Consider the following 23,303-nt stretch of genomic DNA (forward strand, 5'->3'; position numbering starts at 1 on the left):
CCACTCCCTGAACCTGCCTCTTCCCTCCTCCTGTTTCTCTCTAATTATCCCATTTCCTTGTTCACAGCCTGCTCTTACTTACCCAAACACCTAAACATCATTTCTTCAGAGATTTTCAAGTATGTATATATCACCAAGTGCTGTGACCACCTCAGCTGTGTTTGCATTTTAAAAGAGGAAATTTGTATTTCAAAAAAAAATATGGTCTATTACTAACAGTGGCTTTTGGAGGGGTATCTTTGGTGGGAAGGAGGGCTCTTCTCCCAATTCTAAAGCTACAAAGCTTTTAACAAAACATCTGGTCTGCTTCTGCATAAGTCAATCTTCAGTCCACTTCACCAAACAGAGGATTTCTGTGCCCAAACACAGACCAAATCATTGACTTTAGGCCTATTTATGGACACTGTTAACTATCCAATGAAAAACTTTGCAGTTCCAGCAGTCGACCAGATATTTTGTCTGATATCAAGCATCCAGATGCTATTTGAGAACACACAGACCTTTGGTTGAATTTTTCAATTGTCATCGGGTATTTGGCACTAAATACACACAGCCTTTAGAAACCACAGAAGGAACTCATTCTCCAGGCATTTCGTGTAATCCGCCTACAATGTGGTCTTTCTGTTCTAAAAGAAAGTTCCACTGTCCCTCGAAAGTGGCAGCAGCAAGCACATCTGTCATATTGAGAACTTGGATATTTAGGAGGCTCTTTTGATCTCTGGGGAAAGCTGGTGCCACTCAGGAGGCGAAGCGGCTCCTCGTGTCATTCGGGACAGGCCAGCCGTGGTAACCCCAAATGCTTCCGATTTCAGTGGCTTAAACAACAAAAGCTTATCTTTCACTTACGCTACATGTCCAACGTGGGTCTGGGGTGGTAGTTGGGGGGGAGGGGTGGAGGGTGTCCACTCAGTAGTCACGCAGGGCCCCAAGTTGAAGGAGTCTCTACGTCAGCACATATTTCTGCGTTTGCCTCACAGGGAGGAGGAGCAGAGCTGGAGGGTCTCTTATTGGCATTTTGTAAACTCTCCTCCGGAAAGGATCCTCCCCATCGGCCAGAACTGGTCCCAAGGACGGCCCTAACTACAAGCAGTCCGGAAAGCACAGGTCCCCTGCCTGTGCCCCAGGAGGAGGACAGAACCACATATCAGGCAACAGTAGTAATATCTGTCACGTTCATTCAGGTTTAAAAGAAAAAAAAAATCACCAAGATGGAATTTCCTTAAAGCTGGATTTCTTTCAAGGGCAAAATCAAGCACTCTTTGGTTCTCTCAGACTAGATACAAGGTAATACGTTATCAATACATTATTACACTGGAAACATGTTTTATTTAAAACTTAAAAGTTTATTCTGTCAAGGACCTTCTTACTCTGCACCCCATCAAACCGAAAAAGAAACAACCAAAAGCAAGAGAAAGAATACATGTTAAAACTTAAGTTCCTCATTTAAAGCATGTAAAGGCTCTAACTGTAGATTCAAACAATGGAAAAACAAATCTACTTGCCTACTGGCAAAAACATTACTCTTTAATGAGAACATGCCCTGTGCTTCAAAATCTCATCACCAGGGATAACCACTGTTCCATGTGGTACACATTCAATTTTCCGACATGTAGGCAAATACGTGTTTGTTTTTAGAAAATAGGGATTATACTCTATACTTTGATATCCCATTTTTTAAACTATCCAGTGTTCTTGTAATCATTTTACAATTATTTGAAACAATTTCCGTAGCTACATAAGATAAATAAAAAAATGTATTTATTTCACCATTTTCCTTTTGGGCATTTAGCTCGCTTGTCATGTAAATTTATATTTATTTATGTGATTATTTGATGAACATTTGTTTGCCTCACCAGATTGTAAACTCTTGGGTTTGTTTTTGGTCACCATTACATTCTCATTCCATATATAGATATATCCATATATATTTCAGATTCTTTTCCCTTAGAGGTTATTACAAATAGTGAATATAGTTCCCTGTGCTATACAGTAGGTCCTTGTTGTTTATCTATTTTATATATAGTAGTGTGTATATGTTAATCCCAAACTCCTAATTTATGCCCCCCTTCCCTTTGGTAACCATAAGTTTGTTTTCTATGTCTGTGGATCTATTTCTGTTTTGTAAATAAGTTCATTTGTATCACTTTTTTTAGATTCCACATATAAGCGATATTGAGCATCTGCTGAATGAACCAGTGGAACTACTTTTCAGTTCTTATCAGCCTCATCCACAAAACATCTCTGATCCTCACCTCAGCTCTACATGATGGTCTCTCCCTCTTCTAAAACTTCCCTGTAGTTCTTCTTTTTTTATAACTCCCTTGCAGGATCAGAGAAAAAAATACTATTTATTGAGCACTATTATGTGCCAGGCACTGTTCTAGACATAGTCTAGTTAATTTGGGGAAATTCTCAGTCATTATTATTCCAAATATTTCGTCTTTTCCTTTCTCTCGTTCTTCTCCTTCTGGTCATCCCATTACATATATTGGATTGGCCAAAAAGTTCATTCGGTTAGCAACTCCATTGTTCAATAAAGTTCTTCGTGAAAATGAAAAATGTCTTTTATTTTTACTCAAAACCGAACGAACTTTTTGGCCAAACCAACACATCATACCTTTTGTAGTTGTCCCACAGCTCTTGGATAGTCTGTCCTGTTTGTTTCAATTTTTGTGCTCTTTGCTTTTCACTTTTGGAGGTTTCTACTGCTATACGCTCAAGCTCAGAGAGTCTTTCCTCCATGTGTCTATAAGTTCACCAAAGGCGATCTTCATTCCTGTTTAGTGTTTCTTTATATATATAAATTTATTTATTTATTTATTTTTGGCTGTGTTGGGTCTTTGTTGCTGCACGCAGGGCTTTCTCTAGTAGTGGCGAGAGGGAGCTACTCTTTGTTGCAGTGCATGGGCTTCTCACTGCAGTGGCTTCTCTTGTTGTGGAGCACGGGCTCTAGGCACGCAGGCTGAGTAGTTGCACAGGCTTAGTTGCTCCGAGGCATGTGGGATCTTCCCAGACCAGGGCTCGAACCCATGTCTCCTGCATTGGCAGGCAGATTCTTAACCACTGTGCCACCAGGGAAACCATCTGTTTAATGTTTTAATCAATGGCATTTCTTTTAAATTCTTTCTTAGAATTTCCATCTCTCAGCTTGCATTGCCCATCTATTCTTGCATGCTGTCTACTTTATCTGCTAGCGCCCTTAGCATATTAATTATAGTTGTTTTAAATTACCTGATAATTCCAACATCCCTGCCATGTCTGGTTCTGATGCTTCTTTCTCTTCAAACTGTGTTTTTTACACAGTCTGTCTCTTGAATTTGGGCGGGGGGGGGGGGGCCAGCAGTTTGCCCTATGACATTAATCCTCTTATGGATCTAAGAAGAGTTATTGATTTTTCAGTTTGTTCAGTTCTTTTATTTATTGTTAGAACAGAGTGGTGACTTTAGGCTTCAGTTTCTGCCTCTGTTGAATCAGGGAGGGGTTCCCAGGGGTGTAATTCAAGTTCATGCCGTGCCCACACACCCTCTAAGAAGGTGGACCATGACTTCTCGCCATCTTACCCGAGGAGAAAGTGCTTGCCTGATGAACAGCTAATTTAGAGGGTGGCCAGGGTCTTAGGAGATGGACAAGTACAAGATCTCTATCCAGCAGGAAGGAGGGAGACTATCTGAAGCAACCAGATCCTTTGAATTTGAGTTTGGTTTGAATTTGTGACCTGCAGAGAGCATCAGCCCTTGCCAGTCTGAGCAGAAGCATAAATCAGGCAGAGAGAGCAGTGGTAGAAAGAATGAGTCAGGACGAGCCATGAACAAGCCGCAGCTGGAGCGGCAGCCCCTGACCCAGGAGTAAATGCTGGGAGTTGTTCAGTCACAGAGTTGCTGCCAGAATCGGGACATGGTGCTGTCATCAAATGACCTTACGTTCAGGCCCCAGATGGCCTGGTGAGGGCTGTTTCTGTTGTTTCCCCTCCTGTCTCCTTAGCTAACCTGGAAGAGCCTAATTAACACATGTGTAAGTAAATGAGGCTCTTCTCTGGCTCAAATATTCTAGAATTATGCTGAGTACAGTAAAAACTCATTAATCCAGATCACTTCTTCCAAATTTCTAATTATCTCATTTGGACTAAGCTGAAGTTTATTTTTGCTCAGCAAAATTTTACTATGGATAGCTCAAATTATAAAGAAAGTGGGTAAAGGAATTGTTTAAAATATTTAAGGAGACTAGCGGTTAATTTAATATATTAATTTAAAACTATTTTATCTGTTTATTAAAAAGATATGACCCAAGGAACTTCAATTAGGCAGAATGAATAAATATTGTTTACCATTACCTTTTCTTCCCCAAAATACTTACTGATTCTCTCTATGGCCTAGGCACTGTGCTAATACACACACACACATATATCACATACATATATATGTATATATATATATATATACATACACACAAATACACACACACACACACACACACACACACATACACATATAATAGACCTTGTCATTCAGCAGCTTAGAGACTAATGGAGAAGACAAATAAAAAAATACATTGGTGTGATAAATGCCAAGATACAGGTGTACACACAGTGGGTTAACAAGCATAAAAGAGGACCATCTAAGGTACCATAGAGGTTGAGGTCCAGAAAGATTTTCTGGGGATGGCAGGATGTATAGGAAAAAATTATACTCCTCCTCCTGTGTGTTTCTTCTCTACTCTCAATACCCTATTATCACACTCACAACACTTCTGACACCAGATGTGTGGCTCTTTTTATTCACACACCAAGAAATTCTCTGCAACACCAGCTGGTTGTCTACAATTCAGTACAAGTCTGACATTAAGTGGGGTTAGCACAGACCCCACAGGTTAAGGGTTCAGTCCCAAAAGACTGCCTCCCCTACTTCAGACCCAATCACAAGTCGTAGGACCCCAGGTTACTCACAACTTCTGTCCAACTTGGCTACAAACTGGGGATTCCTATGACTCCCCCCTCCCTTGGATTCATTTACTTCCTAGAACAGCTCATAGAACTCAGGGAAACACTTACATTTACCGGTTTGTTATACAATAAAGGTTCTGATAAAGGATGTCAATGAACAACCAGATGCAGAGGTATATAGAACAAGGTCTGGAAGGGTACCGAGCACAGGAGTACCTGTCCCCATGAAGTTGGGGTACTGCCACCTTCCCAGCATATAGATGTGCTCACCAATCCAGAAGATCCCTGAATTCCATGCCTTTGGGATTTTTATGGAGGCTTCATCACATAGGTATGATCAATCATTAAGTCAATTTCTAGCCTCTCTCCCTTTTCTGGAGGATAGAGGATGGAGCTGAAAGTTCCAAGCTTCTAATCATGACTTGATCTTTCTGGTGACCAGCCCTCATCCAGGAGCCCACCAAGCATTGCTTCATTAGAATGAAAGACACTCCTATCACCCAGAAAATGCCAAGGGATTTAGGGGAACCAGGGTCAAAGACCAAATATGAGAACAAATGCTCCTAGTGCTCTTAGTTAGGAAATTACAAGGGTTTTAGGAGCTTTGTACTAGGAACCAGGGGCAGAGACATAAATTTTGTATATATAAAACTTCAAACAGGGGCTGCAGTTTAGTGGATGAATCTAAGTAGTTAAATGAAGAGGAGAGGGTAAACCAGGGAAAGCATTTTCAGGCAATCTCAAATAGTTCACTGGAACTGAAGTCATATGGCAGTAATAGTGGAGCACACAATCAAGTCTCACTATTCATGGAAGTTATATGCTTTAAATTTGCTGTGAACACTGTTACTGAATATTGAACTATTGCTTTTAGGGGAAGTACAGGGTTGGGTTTCTGCAAGCCTCTGGTCACAACATTTTCATCAATTAAAATGCCACTTGTGATATATAGGTTCATTTGCCAGCATCCTTGTAAAACAAGCCAGTCTCAACAGCTGTGAAAACCTGTTCTTCCACATAACACTTTTCTTGAATAACACTTAGCAGGTAATTTTAAAATTCTTCTGCAGTCTTCTGATTCCTTTGGCCACATTTACCTCAGGGCTTTATAAAAGAGAAATGGTATTCTATTCAACATAGAGCTTGAAGTCCTAGCCAGAGCAATTAAGCAAGAAAAAAATTAAAAGATATCCAAAGTGGAAAGGAATATGTAAAATTTTCTCTGTTCACAAATGACAAGGTCTTTTATATATATATATATATATATATATATATATATATATATATATATATAACCCTAAAGATTCTGTCAAAAAAAAAAAACCCGTTAGAACTAATAAACGTATTCAGTAAAATTCCAAGATACAAAATCAGCACATAAAAATCAGTTATGTTTCTATACACTAACACTGAATGATCCAAAGACAATGTTAAGGGAAAAAATTCATTTACAATAACATCATAAAGAATAAAATACTTAGAATAAATTTAACCTCAAAGGTGAAAGTCTTGTATGATGAAGACTAAAAACATTGCTGAAAGAAACTAAAGACACAAACAAATAGAAAGACATGCCATGTTCATGGATTGGAAGGCCTAACATTTTTAAACTGTCAACACTACCCAAAGTGATCTACAGGTTTAAAGCAATCCCTATCAAAATCCCAATGGCATTTTTTTTTTTTTGCAAAAATAGAAAAATGCACACAGAATCTCATAGGACCAGCTGAAACAATCTTGAAAAAGAAGAAGAAATTTAGAGGTCTCATACTACCAGATTTCAAAACTTATTACAAATCTGCAGTAATCAAAGCAGTATGTTAATGGCATAAAGACAGACATATAGATCAATGGAATAGAATAGAAAGCCTAGAGATAAACCCTCTCAGATATGCTCAAATGACCTTCAACTGGGATGCGAAAACCATTCAACAGGGAAACATGGTACAACATGGATGAAACTTGAACACATTGTGCTAAGTGAAATAAACCAGACACAAAAAGTTAAATATTGTATGATTCTACATATGTAGAATAGTCAAATGCTTAGAGATAAAAGTAGAATAGTGGTTACCAGGGCTGGGGAAGGAGAAATATGGGGAGCTATTGCTTAATGGATATAGATTTTTACTTTGGGAGGATGAAAGATTTATTGAAATGGATGGTGGTGATGGTTGCACAACAATGTGAATGTGCTTAATTTCATGGAGCCACTTTTAAGTGGCTAAAGTGGTAAACTTTATATTTTATATATATAGATATATATGAAATTTTTACCACAATAAAACCAAATAAAACACAATTGTTCATAGACGTGATAGGCCCTCAAAGAACATTGTTGATGAGAATTTATGTGCACCCATGACCTATTAATAACACTATGTAATGCTATTTGCTACATGAAAAAAGAAAAGAAAGTGTTATGAAATCCAAACTTATATTTTAGAATCTTTTGTTTCCTTGTTTAGAAAAAGAAACCTTTTATTTCTTGGCTTTTTCCCCCCAGAAATTCCAAATTTTTAACATTGTAAGTCTCTATACAATATTAAAATTTCCATAAGTTATAATCAATCAATCCCACATATTATATGAAATAGATTGAAAAATTAATACATAAAAAGGATAGATATTTATTTCCCTTCCCACCATCAGCTGCAAGGTATATGAAGGACATATTTTTAAGTACCTGTGAAACTATAAAGTTTTTATCCACCCCATTTGCAGATGTCTAAACAGTCCTCACACATTCATTGGAAAAGGAAAAATCAATACCAATCTGCTTCCTGCAGCTGGATTCAGAATTGAAATTCATTTTCTTTTGTCTCTCATTTGGTAGAAAACTCTCACCAGCACACAACGCCATAATTGAAGTTTATTGAAATAATAATCCCCCTTCTAAGACATCAGAATAAGAAGCCAATTCAAAATTCTATTTAATATCAAAATATCCTGAAACTGTGCCAAAATCTCATTCTAAACCCAAACTATATCTAGAGGGATGTTCAAAAACTCAGATGATGCTCTGTGGTTTTATTTTTATGTTCCTTCACCACTGCTATTTTTGTCCTGTGATATAAATTTTTCTATACTCCCACATGCTCCAATTTTCAATGACATTTCTAATCAAACCAAACTCAAGGTGGGAAACCTTATAAGAAGGTCTTCATTCTTGGGATTTCACATTACAACTTAAAACAGAAAACTGAATAAATAACAGAAAGTTAGCTCTAACTCATGCAAGTCGACTGGGCATTAAAACATTGAGACTTCCTTGAATATTTGCACTTAACATGAATTATGTACTGAAATAATTAGTGAAAAAGATAGCAATACTGAGTTAATTGTGCCCACTTCATATAGAGGAATCAGAGGCAGAGGAGGCATCATGCAAGCTTCTCAGCATCTCAGATAACACAATAATAGATGCAATCCTTTCTATAAAGTGTTAATCTTAGCTCATCAAAATAAGTTATTTCCCAGACTTTTTTCTCAGTTCTTTTTGGAGCCCTTCAAATGTATAAAAGATTAAGAGAATGCATCATAAATCAGTAATTACTTAAGACAGTATAGAAAAAGCTGTAGCACCTACCTCATACCATACAAAATTGTCAATAAGTGATTTAATCACAAAATGAAATTCTAAAGGCACCACAAGAAAATAAGTACTCTTGCATTGGGAAATGCCTAAGAATGGAAAGTAGACATTATGAACAACCGCCAAACCTAGGGTTAAAAAAAACAAAAGAAAAACAAACAAACAAAAAACCTGTGAAAAATCTTAAGAGGCAGGGCTGGAATATGAGTTAGGAAGCACAATCTTAATTCAGCAGTTATAACTTGTCTGGTTTACATAGTGAAGGGATGGAAAGCCCAAAGGACCAGAAGTTAACCCACCAGCCTATGGATCTGATCATTCTTATCCCCGTGGCAAGAATGTCACTCTGGAAATAACCAAATCTGGCAACTGTAGTTATGGATGTTAACACTAATAACTGCCTTTTCCTGTTCTAATTCTGTGTTCATCAAGCAAACTTCTATTTAGAATATGACTTGCCATAAACATCTACTTTAGAGAGAGAATGTGTTGTTCTGGTGACACAAGTTTTCTGGTACATAAAATAACCAAATACCATTCATTCATTTATTTATTCATTTAATAAGCATGGAGGAGAGCATACGCTCTGTGCACAGCCTTAAGATTATTAAGTTAAATAAACATTAAAAAAAAAAAATCCTAGTTGACACCAAACCAAGGAATAGATATGGTGGAGGTAACTAACATCTTGCTTTGTGATTATGCACCCCAGCCTTAAAAGTGTTTCAGCATGCATACCCACGTCCAAATCACATATCTGTGACCTCCTACACTAATATATTGGACAGGTTGTAAAATGAAAAAAAAATCTAACTCTAGGGTGATCTGATGTGACTTCCATTTTCTTCCCAGGAGTAATCCAGATGTGGTTCTGTTCGCATTTTGCGTGTCCTTTTTTCATTCCATCTGCATCAAATCCCTTGGTGGGAGAGTTCAAGGAAGCAGAAGTGATAACTAGGATCCACTGGATGGCCAACTAAGGGTGCACCAGGACAAGTAAGGTGAAACAAAGTTTAACTTCTCTGTGTAGAGACAGTGTGAGATAAGGATGCTTCCAGGAATTGTAAAAAAAAAAAGCAAAAATTCAGAGAAGGGAATACAATGCCCCATGGAGAGTCAGAGGTCTTTTTTTTTTTTTTTTAACAAAACAAAAACAGAAAATTTAACACAGAGATTTTTACTAGTAAGCACTTAAAAGTTGAAAAAAATAAATAATATAAACAATATCCTTTGTGGGCTAAGCTCAAAAAAAGGAAGAAGGGCACTGGCCCACAGGGAAAGAGGAATGATTATACCAATGTTTAGAGTGTGACTTGTCACGAAATTTCTAGAGGGGATTTCTGCAGGACTTACATTAAAAATGTTTTAAATCCCCTTACTCAGAAATTCTACTTTATGCTCAGAAAAAGTTTCAGGATATGCGGAAAGGCTTACTTAAATATTTATTAGGTGCTAACTACGTGCCAGGCACCTGTGACACACACAGCTGGGTCACCAAGATGGCCCTGCAGGAAAGGACTTGTTGTGTCCAGCTGTTGGCCCCTGCAGGAATGGCCTTAGCTGCAGAGCCACCTCGCCCAGGGTGGGTCACCCCAAGACTGATGGAATTGGGCTGTAGAGGCCCAGCCATTCTGGCTCCACTGGGATGACACCAACAGGTCATTTGACCTCAGGAGCCAAGGCAGCTGGGCCAGCATTGCAGCTCAACTCCTCCCTCTGCTGTATGTTGCTTCTGCTTTCTCCCTTGCACAGGTGTTGATCCAAAGGGCTCACTGTAATAAGCAACCTGCACACTAAACCCTGCCTCAGTGTCTGCCCCCGCCAAACCCCACCTGCAACAGCTCTCTTCTAGAAGTTGGGGACACCATGGTGAACAAGAGATAAAGATCCCGGTTCTTGGCACTCACATCTGGCTTAGAGGAAACATAAAATAAACAAATAGATGAACATGGTAACTACAGAGAGTAATTAGTGTGGTGAAGAAAATAAAACAAGATAATTTGAGGGAGCAACCAGAGCTGTGTGGAGGTTATTTCTTGATTGAGAGGTCTGAGAAGGAAGTCACATTTAAGCAGAGAGCTGAACGGCAAGAAAGGACCAGCCAGGCACAGATATGGTAGCAGGTGCTACAAGAAATTGCAAGAGCAAAGGCACTATGGTATAAAAAAATAAAAATGTAAAGTTATTGAGAGAGAACATCAAAGAATGTCTGTATGATCTTAAAGTGGGAAAGGGTTCTTTAAACAAGTCACAAAAAATGCAAACCACACAGAAAATTTAACTGCATTTAATGTAAAGCGTCTGTACTACAAAATATACTATAAACAAAGGGAAAGGGCAAAACCACAGACTCGGAAAAAATATTTGCTGTGTGTGTAACTGACAGAGAATTATTGTCCAGAACATGCAAAGCACCCCTCCCACCCATAAGAAAAACAACTCTAGAGAAAGAAATGGGATCAGGGATTAGGGCTTTTTATTTGTAGCGCCAATGTTTCATTTCTATCAAAAATGATTTGAAGCAGCATATCTGACAGCTGAAAATTAAGATTCAACAAGATGAATGGGGGAGTTGGTATTCATTTTAAATTGGTCTCTGCCCTTTTTAAAACCTGAAATATTTCATCAGTTTTTTAAAAAAAGAGATCCCATGTACCTGGAGTTTAGGGAGCAATGGGAAGAGATTGCAGGACGGAGATTGGATTTCATTCTGATTGCAATAGGAAGCAAAATGGAAGGTCTTAAACAGGGATGTGAGATCATGATTTTAGAAGAACACTCTGGATATTGTGTGGAGAGGGGATTGAGAGGCGCCAGTGTGAATGAAGGAGACAGTTGTGAAGCTGTTGTCACAGTTCAGATGAAAGATGATGACAACTTGATCAAAGATGGTAGCTAAGGAAAGGTGGACAGACTGTTTTGAAATAATTTTGGACTTATAGAAAAGATGGGAAAATAGTACAGAGATTTCCATATTATCTTCATCCAGCTTCCCCTAATGTTAACATTTTACCTGACCATAATACAATGGTCAAAACCAGGAAATTAACGTTGTTATAGTACTATGAGCTGAACGATAGATTGCACTGGATTTTCATCAGTTTTTCCACAAATATCCTTTTTCTGTCCCAGGAGCCAATCCAGACTCTCACATTGCATTTAGTTGTCATGTCTTCTTAGTCTCCTCCAATCTGTGGTAGTTCCTCATTCTCTCCAATCTTGCCTTTGAAATTTTGAGGAGGATTGGTCAATTATTTTGTAGAATGTTCCTCAGTTTGGGATTGTCTGAAGTTTTCCCATGCTTAGATTTAGGCTGTGCATTTTTATCAAGAATACCATGAGGTTATGCTGTTCCTTCCTCAGTACATCTTATCAAGTGGTACATAGTTACCTTTTGCATGTGTGTGTGTGTGTGTGTGTGTGTGTGTGTGTGCGCGTGTGTTGAGAACACTTAAGATCAACTCTCTTAGCAAATTTCAAGTAAACAACACAGTATTAATAACTTATCATCCAACTACCTACTTTTTTCAATCATTTTTCCCCTCTGGCAATCAATTCCCTAAAAAAAAGGATAAAATCTTTGGCCATATTGGGAGGCCACAAACAGTAATCATTAGTTAGAAAAGTCATGATGATCTTAACCACAATATTACCAGGCTTTTTGCTTCCTGACAATGAAGTTCGGTGAAGCTATCTCACTAGCTTCCTGCAAATCTTAACCACCTTATCATGTCATCACTATCAGAAGAATCTCTGTAAAACCATCCTAGAACTATTTAAGCTGTTCTTCATAAAAATGCAGACTTTTACCAAGATGTCCTTCAATAAGTGAATAAACTGTGGTACATCCATGCAATGTAATACTATTCAGTGATTTTTAAAAATGAGTTATCATGCCATGAAAAGACACGGAGCAAACTTAAATGCATATTACAACATGGAAAAAGCCAGTCTGAAAAGGCTACATATTGTATGATTCCAACTATACGACATTCTGGAAAAGGCAAAACTATGGAGATCTGATCAAAAGATCAGCAGCTGTCGGGGTGGAGAGGAGAAAAAGGAGTGAAGGATAAACAGGGGAAGCACAGGGGATTTTTAGGACAGTGAAACTCTTCTGTATGACTCTATAACGGTGGATACATGACATTCTGCCCTGGTCAAAGCCCATGGAACTACACAACACAAAGAGTGGACCCCAATGTAAACTATGGGCTTCAGAACCTATATTGGTACAATAACTATAACAAGTGAACCACACTAATGAAAGATGTTAATAATAGGGGAAATCGTAGGAGGGAGCATATGGGAACTCAGTTCTTTTTATTCAATTTTTCTATAAACCTAAAACTGCTCTAAAAATTAAAGTCTATTATTTTTAAAAAAATGTTTTGCAAAGCACAGATAAAGCTACAAAAGTTAAAGTGAAAATATTTTGCTGGAGAAATCTGGTTTCTCTCCCTTGAGATTTCCAGTAGTATAGGTTGACTTTATTTACCTTTCTTTTTTCTGAAGTTAGGTCATTTCTTTCCAATGTGTTGGTGAAATATGAGAGTGACAGGTCATTGCTGTGGCCTCAGGTATAGGAGGTGTGTGTACATTGTCACCGAATCGAAAGAGGATGACTGCTAGTGAGATGTGCAAAGCAAGCGCTCACGGATGTTGGTTGTAAGGTAACTGCAGAGGCAGGGAGCAGATAGGCGTCGAGACCCAACTACAACAAGCTACCACTGTTTGCATGTGCCCAGCCTGTGTGCCAGACAGTGAGCTGAGAAGCCATTAAGTCATCAAGATGACTCCAGCCCCTGTCTGACTATGACTGCTTGAGGTACCCTCAGTGAAAACTGCCTACCTGTCCAATCCATCCTCAGATCTGTGACAGATGCTAATAATAAATGATCGTTGCATGTCAATAAGTTTGGGGTGGCTTGTTTACAGAAAAAGACAAGTGAAACAGGTAGTAACTGCTACCATTACTCTTACTCAGTTTTACTTTCATCTTCTTCCTCATAGATGAGCCTTTAATATTTACGTCAGTTATTTAATAAAGTTTAAGTTTTATCACTTTATCTATGGCAGAACTAGTTTTTTACCTAAAGGCTTTGCCTTTGTCTGAATGATCAGTTGAACATACTTCTATCTTTTGAAAAATCTGCTGCTGGGAAAACTCAAACTAACACTATGATCTTCTAAAAGTTAACTAGGAAAAAAAGACACTCCCTGATAATAACTTTTTTATTTCCAAAACTCTGCATGGCATCTTTACAAAAGAATAAAAGAAACATAGGAGATAATTAAGGCATGTTATGACAATCTTATAATAATTTTAAGTACAAAAATTTGTTGTTTATTGTTTAATGTTATTCACTTAAATGTTAACTATTTCTTCTGTTTAAGTAGCATTAAAAATAGAATTTGCCTTCTACATACTCTGTTGGGCAGATCTTTTAGCGCTGCTTTGTCACTTGTTCTATTCAGACAATTCACTTCTTAAAATTGAAAATAGCTTCCAAATGCTATTATCATTTTCTAACTTTCATAGACACTGAACAGAATGCTAATTAAATTTTAGTTATAATTTTCATATTTTTAATTAATTAATGGAGCCACATAATTTTTATTTGGCCAAGTAACTAGGCAGACATGAAGAGATAACTTCTTTAACCGTATTACGTCATAAATATTTTTTGTGAATTTTACACTATAAAAGGGTGGAACATAATTTCTGTGAAGTGCAGAGGTTTTTATAACAATCATTTTGAAAATATGTCCATCAAATCTCAATTCACTGACGGTTTTTGGTTTCCTAGAGATCTCTGCTAGATATCACTGCACATCTAATCTTTCATCTCTCAACCACATATAAAGAACTTTTAAAATAGTGTATCAGTCAGTTATTGCCACAATAATGCTGGACCGCCAGCCACTCTAAAATTTTGTGACACGTTACGATTAGCATCTATTTCTCAACAATGCATCCAGAGGGTCAGCTGGGGTGGCTCTACTCCATGTGTCTCTTCTGGGGCTATAGGTCTCATTCTGTTCTTCTCAAGAGAATAGCAGAAAATAAGAAGTCCCAAAGTGGAAGCATATTTCAATCCTCTACTCATTAACATCCTAACATCCCATTGGCCAAAGCAAGCCACATGACCCAGTGTCAAGGAGCAGGGAGGTTAGGCCATGGCAACCGTGTAGACGTCTAATTCTACTACAGCAGAGTGAAGCATTGGGACCAAAAAGTCAGTCCACCATAAATGGTAAATGAGGACACGTATGCTCCCTTGAACCCTGAATACTATACTTGGCCCACCAGGATACACGTCTAGAGCCAAGCCCTGAAGTCCAGCCAGGTCAGTTCCTTAGTCCTTCTTGTTTAGGTCTCATTCCAGGTCAAAGGTCAAATTTCCTCCTTGTCCAGACCTGATTCTAGGATGCAATCGTAGACCAACTGTCATGCCATTACCCTCAGATATTCTAAAGTAACGACCTAATATGAACTTTCCCAGAACAACACAATGGAATAGATAAAAGAAGTAGAAAAAAGCATCATTTTGGAATGACAAAAGCAGTAGTAACTGTCACCATTTATTGACAGCTTAATATGTGACAAGTATTGTGCTGAGTGCTTTACAGACTTATTTCACAAGATGGGAGGTATTCATATGGAGGTACCCTAAAACAGTAATTATCTATCTCATGAGTGGGGACTTTGGTGGTCCAGTTTTATACCCACTGCTAAATTCTAACTGAATATAGTAAACATAGTTTTGGCTGCCCTTCCCAGCCTGAGACTTTTTATTTTCTAGGACTTTATATTTTTACTAGAGAGACAAAGAGAGGGGGGAAATATGAAGCTGATTTACTGAAATTGTAGATTAGCCCCTGCTACAGGATTCCCAGAGCATTACTGCTTTCTGTCCTTTCTAGCAGGTTCTTTAGCTGATCTTTTGTTTAGTGAACCATGGCAGATCCTTCCAAAGGTTAACTTTTTGCTGACATCTTCAGAGCCAGTTTCTTTTTGCTTTCTACCAAGAGCCCGAACTGCACAGAGGTCTTCCACATGAGTAAGCTAGCTAGAGTCACATAGAAAGTCAGCACTCACTAAACAACTAAGGTCCTGGAGGGTGGGAAGACATTTTTCATCTATGTATACTTAGCGTCCGGAACATAACATGCTACAGACTGAACGTTTTTGCCCCTCCCCCAAATCCATATGTTGAAAGCTAATCCCCAAGAGTATTTGGAGGTGGGATCTTTGGGAGGTGATTAGATCATGATGCTGGCGCCCTTATAAAAGACACTCAGCTTTCTCACCCCTTCTGCCAACATGTGATGACACAGCAAGAAGACAGCCAGCTATGAACTAGGACGCAGACCGTCACCAGACATGGGATCTGCTGGCGCCTTGATTTTGGACTTCCTGACTTCCAGAACTGTGAGAAATAAACTCTGTTATTTATAAGCCACCTAGTCTATGGTGGTTTGTGATAGCAGCCTGAAAGGACCAGGACAAGACGTAATTTATTTGTTCCAGATTTTCATGCAGACCATCTGGCTCCTGTTATTTAAAGATGACATCTATCACTCACCTCCATACTATCTCTGTGCTTCAACTTCCCTGACTTCAGCAAATTTTTAACCTGAGAAGATCAGGAGCTCAGGCTATTTCTCAGCAAATATTCAGTCTGCAAAATTATTCTGTGAGGACTCATGTTTAATTGGGGGCCTTGTATTAACAAAACGCATACCAGCTAACTACAAAAGGGTTGTCTCAAAAGAAAAACATATGCCAAAAGTTCCCCTAGCCGGGCATGGACAACTATATAGAATGATAAATGTTCCCTATAATACTTTAACATGGATAAGGAAAACTGAGGCTTTTTAAAATCCAAGTTAGCTTCAGAGAAATAAGAAGCTTATTCTAAAAACATCCTGGGTATTGTCAGTTACCCAAATAGCTTGAACAAGATTTAGGAATAAGTTCTTTTTAAGGGAAGATATTCTTTATCTGCAAAATAAATTTCAGATGCAACACTGAGAGAAGAACTAAACTTTTCAACATCAAAAATACATGGAAGAATTTTTTAATACAATTTTGGAAAATTAAAGTGGGCTACCTCTTAGTGCTGCAGCTTGGCTGCACCTTTAGCTCCCCTAGCATGACCTTACCTTCACTTCCAAATCTCATGGGAAAATAAAGACTTTGCCAACCTGATGGCTGAAACCAACGCTTCAAAGTTGAGTTTGGTCAGAATGGGGCTTACCCTGAAACCATCACGGGTTCAGTGTGCTGACTGGCTTAGGGAATCAGGGGTGAAGCTCACCTCCTAGAACACAAAGACTGCAAGGAGTGGGAGAGCTTGCTACCATAATGAGAACTGGGGCTGATGCTTGAAGTAGAAAGAATGGGAATGGGAGACAAACCACAAATGTCTGCTACTATAAAACCATCACTGAAAGAAAACCACCATTGACATTCTGTTATATGTGTGTACACACACACACACATACACGTGTGTAAGAAATTAGAGCATTTAAAAACTGATTTATAGAAACTAACACAAAATTTAAAAATCTGTATTATTCTATTTATATGAAATTTAAAAAATAAATCTAAAAGTAGGTTATGGGGTGCCCAGGGCTGGGGGTTGGAAGATGATGGAAATGTTCTCTGTCTTGATTAGGATGGTCACCATTTACACCATTTGTCAAAACTCATAAAACCGTACTCTCAAAATGGGTGAATTTTATTGTATATCCATTATACTAGAGTTGAAAATAAAACAAACCTAAACTAAACGATAAACACTGATTTATAGTCTTCTCTTTTTACTTTTTCATGTACAACAAGCATTGTTGTGTGAGAAGAAGCTACCATCAATTTGACAATTAGCACATAGCTCTACTAATTCTATGATTTTGGGGACTAAGTTAAAATTCCTCTTCAAACTGGAGGCCTGTATTAACCATTGTAGGTGACCAACTTCTTTGTTTTTCTAGTTTCTCATTCCTGTGCAACTCTTTGTAAAGATTAGTATATATAAAATTTCCTCTTCTCTCTTAAAGTAGCACACCACGTACACTCTATATATGCTCTTTTGCACTTTGGTGCTCTTACTTAGCAAGATATCCAGGAAATCATTCCATAGAGATCATCCCACTATTTGCCACAGCTGTGTAGTACTCCATTGTGTTTATTCAACCTTTCTTCTATATTTGGAAATTCAGGTAGTTTCCAGTATTTGTTGGAATTATTTTTATTTATACACTTACGTATAATTTGACAACCATGATGTTCTCTGTTTCTGAGTAATGCTGACAGTGGAAGTTTTGCGTGATTTTATTTACTTATATTATTGCTTTTCATGTCATTTGGGTAGAGTATAGGGAGATTTGAAATCAAGTGAATATCATTAACCTCCAGACTACCAATTGTAAATTTCAAAAAATTATTTCTCTTTACTTCTCTTTCATGGCAACCAGTTTTTGTTTTATGGATTAACGTTTTTCCAAATCTCTTGAAGGATATTAACAAAACTTAAAAAAAAAATCTCTCTTCTGATCCCTGAATTGTCTCTGTTTTCTCCAGGGTCAATTTTTTTTTCTTTTGTACCTTAGTGTCCTCGAAAACATATGATTGTTGATTGCCCATTCTCATTCACGGATAAAGGGCTGAGTTGCTAATATGAGTACATGGCATGGATGTCCTCTGAATATGTTCAGTCTAATTTCCCTTCTAAGTCCCTCAGCTGAATGGGATGGCTGGCTGCAATCTCCATGTAAACGGGTGCTACCTTGTCCTTTGGCAAGACAGAACACCCCTCACTCCCATCCCCACCAACACGAACAGAAAGGGCTTTACTTTGGGGTGCCCTTACCCATACTCTGATCCCTAGGATTCTTCACACAGATCAGCTGATATTTTTAGAAGTCACTGTTACAGTTTTGTCCTGCAAACAATCACCCAAGGCATTGATGATGACAAGGGATGGGGGTGAGAGTTCAAGCTCAAAACTAATCCAGTAACAACACTTCTCTAGGTAACTCTTGAATTAATCACCTACTAATGCTTCTCTTCTCGTCTTACCACCTCTCAGTCTGTAGACTTCCCATGGCTATGACACTAGCTTCTACCTCCACTGTAGATACTTCCCTGATAATTCTTTAAAATTTAGCTCCTGTTCTAGTTCATCTTTCAGTATTATCCCTTTGACTTTCCATTTTTAAGAAATGGGTTTCAATCTCTGATCTTCCATTGTTCTCTCCTCCCATCTCAGGGCTCTTATGAATTCATTCTATTTTAAATTTCCTTTTAATACTGTCAGTGGAATGTGTGAAGGTTAAGATGTCAATGTGAATATTCAGTTAGACAAGCTTGTATCATTTCTCCTCCCATCTCAGGACTCTTGTGAACTCACTCTATTTTAAATTTCCTTATAATGCTGTCAATGGAATGCGTGAAGGATAAGAGGTCAATGTGAACATTCAGTTAGACAAGCTTGTATCATTTCTTTATTAGAGCATGGATAGCACCATGAACTCTGCATGGATCGTGTGGGATGGAGCTGCACTGCTTATCACAAGTGTTAATGTGCATGAAGGTTTGCACCCTGGGTAGGAACTGTGGCTCACAGGAGCCATGCTGTAAGTTCTGCTGCAGTCTAGAGGCACAAGCCGTCGAAGGTGGAAGAGCTAAAAGAGTGAAAAAAGTGCTGGATTGGTTGTCCTGGTCAGTCCACGGGTTCCCAGGGAAAAGTATTGCCTTCCAGGAAGCTCACCCCTATGAATATCACAGTCATTCGATTCTACCGCCGTAGAACATGAAGTGGCTGTATGTGATAGAACCATAAGTAGATACCAAGAATTCAGTCCCCTAGTCTTTCCACTTTCTAATGCTTCTGTACACAAAGAACATTGGAAAACTCTGCTTATCTCTCTATGCTAATGACATCCATTTTCCACCCTTGATAATTTCAGATATGAAGTAGAATTTCCTGGACTGACTCAGCCTCAAGTTTCAGATACCAAGAATAACTAGGCCTCTTTTTGTATTTATATATTATTTCTGCACACTGTCATAACAGTCACAGTAATATTCCATTTTTAAAACATCTTTATTAGATTAAGGAGAAGGTTAAATATTTCTCAAAAAGCATTCATGGTAATGGCAGTCTACATTTTGAACTCAACTTTAAGGATTTCATGTAGAATGACTTCAATTTTTTAGCATTAGCTGCAAACACCGAGAGATCTTAGAAAATGAAATCTATTTTTTCTTCACAGGCACAGAGAGAGGAGGAACTTTAACATTTGACAATGACAGAAACTCATTTAATTGCTGAATTAACCTGCATTCATCGTACACAAACAGCTGGAGAGACACACCCTGCTCAGGCTCTCTTGCAGGGTTTCCATCTCTGCTCGTTGCATTGCTCTGTTCTAGTGACTCACCACCAATATTGTCCATTCTCTAGTTCATATTTCCTTTGTTTTTCAAAATCCCTGTATGCAGTTGCTAAATATTCATTTCTTTATTTTCTCCTTTCTTCTTGAAGCTGGCCTTCTGCTGCTTTGCAGATTTCTCATTAATGATCACACATAAAAAATTTGCTGCAGGGAATCCCAAGCTCAGATTGAGAATGATTTTCTTTCTCAGGACCCTGAGTCACATTCTCCTTTGTCCTTTTAATTTTGATCTGTAATATGTCATACGATAACTTGGATTCATACTCACAGAAAAAAGAGTTGTCATAATCACACTTTCAAAGATATGCTAAGGAGAGGGTCTCAAACATGAGTTGCTAATGCCATCTAAAATTCCGTTTGATTTATTATCTCTCTTTTCTTTCCTACCTATTCACCTGTCACTTAGAATGCTTTAAGGGTGAGTGTCTCAAAAAGACCAAAAGAACAGATATGGGCATAACGTTGATGGGAGCTTACCAAACTCCAGCAAAGTCTTTGATATAAGTAGAGATTTTTAAAAATGGATTTAGAATTTTCAACTTCAAAGTCTTATCACAACATCCCTTTAGTCAAAGATTACAAATGTAATAAATAGCCTTCTGGCTCAAGACTAGGAAGGTTTTATAAAGGCTTCTTGATTGAGTGTAGAGCAGCCCATCCATTTGTATTCAACTTTATAGAATAGTGGATGAAAACATGGATTTTATAGTCAGAGAGACCAAGGTTCAGATGCATTTCTAACTCTTATTACTTATATGATTTGGCGTATGTTTTTAAAAATTTCTGAGTTTCGTTTTCCTAAGGTGTAAAATGGGGAAATAATAATAACATCTACTTCACGGAGTTGTGACAGGGATTGAATGAGATAATGTATGCAAAGTGCTTAGCAGAGAGCTTGACACACAGTAAGCAGAGGAAAATATTAACAAAAACAAAGAAATGCCTTTTGAACAGTATCTCTATACTATTGCAGAAGATAACTTGTGAAATTGCTCCCCTTTTCTTTGATATTTCAACATCTTTATTTTATGAATGGAATTTTTACCCTCTAGACATAGCTTCTAAAAATGCTTAATAAAATATGTTCTTAAAATTCTTTTGAAAAATTGAATAAGCCTGGGAGAAAATGAGAAAAACAAACAAACAAACAAACAAACACGGAGGGAATTCCCTGGTCGTCCAGTGGTTAGGACTCCGCACTTTCACTGCGGAAGACACGGGTTCAATCCCTGGTCAGGAAACTAAGATCCCGCAAGGTGTGGCCAAAAAATAAATAAATAAATAGCAGGATTATTTAAAAACAAAAAACACAAAATAACCCATGGAGAAGAGGAGCAAAGGCGAAGCATGAGTTGAGGGAAGTGAGTGAGCACTGGATCTGGGGGATGCTTAGGGACCACCACCCCGAAGCCTGGAGCTTTAGTACACAAGGGTGTAGGGAGAAAGCCTGGGGCCTTTGTAGAAAAGGGGTATGGATCAAAGGCCATTCACTTAGAGTCAGCATCCTGGGAGAAATATACTGTTAGGAAGAGGACAACCTAGGAAAAAAATAACCTTTCCACAAAAGCAGTTGCCAAGAAAGTTTTCTCTCTTGGTCTTCGTTCTAGATAGAGCTAAAAAAAAAAAGTCTTGCCTAAAAATTCTTGATCACTGGTCAGACCTCATGCAGGTTTGGGGCCTAATTCATAGCCTTTTCATAGCCCTAAAACCTGCTGACCAAAAATTGTTGTTTAAAGTGTGTGCAAGTTTATCATGCCCCAGGTAATGGTAGGAGCAAACATAAATACTCCCTAAAAGAACACATGCTCTTGCTCAGACTGAAAGATTCTCAGAAACACTTCCAACAAATGTAAGTTTACAATAAAAAATAAAACACATGAGAAAAGCCACTGTGAGTGAGTGTCAGCAAAAACAACCAACAACAGAATCAGACCTGCAAAAAAATAAGACACTAGGATTTTCAAGCACGTAACACAAAATAATGTTAAATGTGTTTAAAGAAACAAAAAAGTGGAACACAACAAGAGCAAGATACCATTAAAAAATAAATAGGCAGATTTTTTTAAAGAACCAAAGAGAAGTTCTAGAAATGAATGACGTAATCATTTAATTTTAGAACTGTCTAGAATGGTTAAATAGCAGAACTGAGATAAGAATTAGGAAACGTGGAGGTATTAGACAACACTACACAGAAAGCAAAGAATGTAGACAACAAAGAGATGAAAAATATTGAAAGTAACTTTCTAAGTTAAATATGCATGTTACGAGTTTAAGAGTAAACACAGGGGGAAAAGTAGAAGAAGGAAAAGAGCTCCCAATCAATTAAAAATAGGCAAGAAATGAAAGGGGAAAAAAAGAAACAGAAAAAACAGAAAAATAAAAAGCACAAAATTAAAATGGCAGGGATATATATATATATATTAGCACTTACAATACATTTAAATGGATTAATGGAAATAGTTGAAGTCTTCAGTTAAATGGCAGAAATTTTCATATAGGGAGTCAGAATTCAGCTACATGAAAAAAGGAAGAGACACATAAGGGGAAAAAAAAAAAAAGGTTGAAAATGAAGACATGAAAATAATTATATAAGGCAAATACCAACCAGTAGAAAAGGTGGATAGCTATACTAACATCAGACAAAATAGAAATTAGGGCAAAAACACTTTTGCTATGTTATGATAAAAGTTTCAGCTCACCAAAAGGATTAAACAATTCTAAATTCACTTGTACCTAATAGCATAATTTCAAAAATATAAGCAAAAATGATAGGAAAAATGGGCGAATTCACCATCACAAAAGGAGATTTTTGACTCATCTCTCATAATGGATAGAATAAGCAGATTTTAAAAATAAGTTAAAAAATCATGAATGTCATGATTAACATGCTTGATCTAATAAACATGCATTGAACCCTAAATCAGCAATTGGAGAATACCCATTTCCTTCACACACGGAACATTGCTGGAAACTACATCTTGAATTATTATGCTGTAGCAGAAACACAGCTCCGGCAGGGTCCTCTGGTTTCTACCAGCTTCAATCCTACTTTGCAGATTGAAATGCCAGCAGCCACTCTGGAGCAGTCTAATTCATGCAGTCTAACATTTTTCAAACTGTTATGCATAATATCTAATCTCCCTGGGTGCCTAATGTTCTCACAGGTGCTAAACAAAGTCTTCCTCTGCCCTTGCTTCCGTAAAGCTCCTCTCCAGAGAAAGCTAAAATTGCCCGGTTTAAGTAGATGACCAGAAGTCCTGGCCCTTGTTCACCCCTCAGTCATAGCAGATGCTTCTAGAACAT

This window comes from Balaenoptera ricei, chromosome 17, assembly GCF_028023285.1.
Source record: "Balaenoptera ricei isolate mBalRic1 chromosome 17, mBalRic1.hap2, whole genome shotgun sequence".
In the NCBI taxonomy this organism is placed as follows: Eukaryota; Metazoa; Chordata; class Mammalia; order Artiodactyla; family Balaenopteridae; genus Balaenoptera; species Balaenoptera ricei.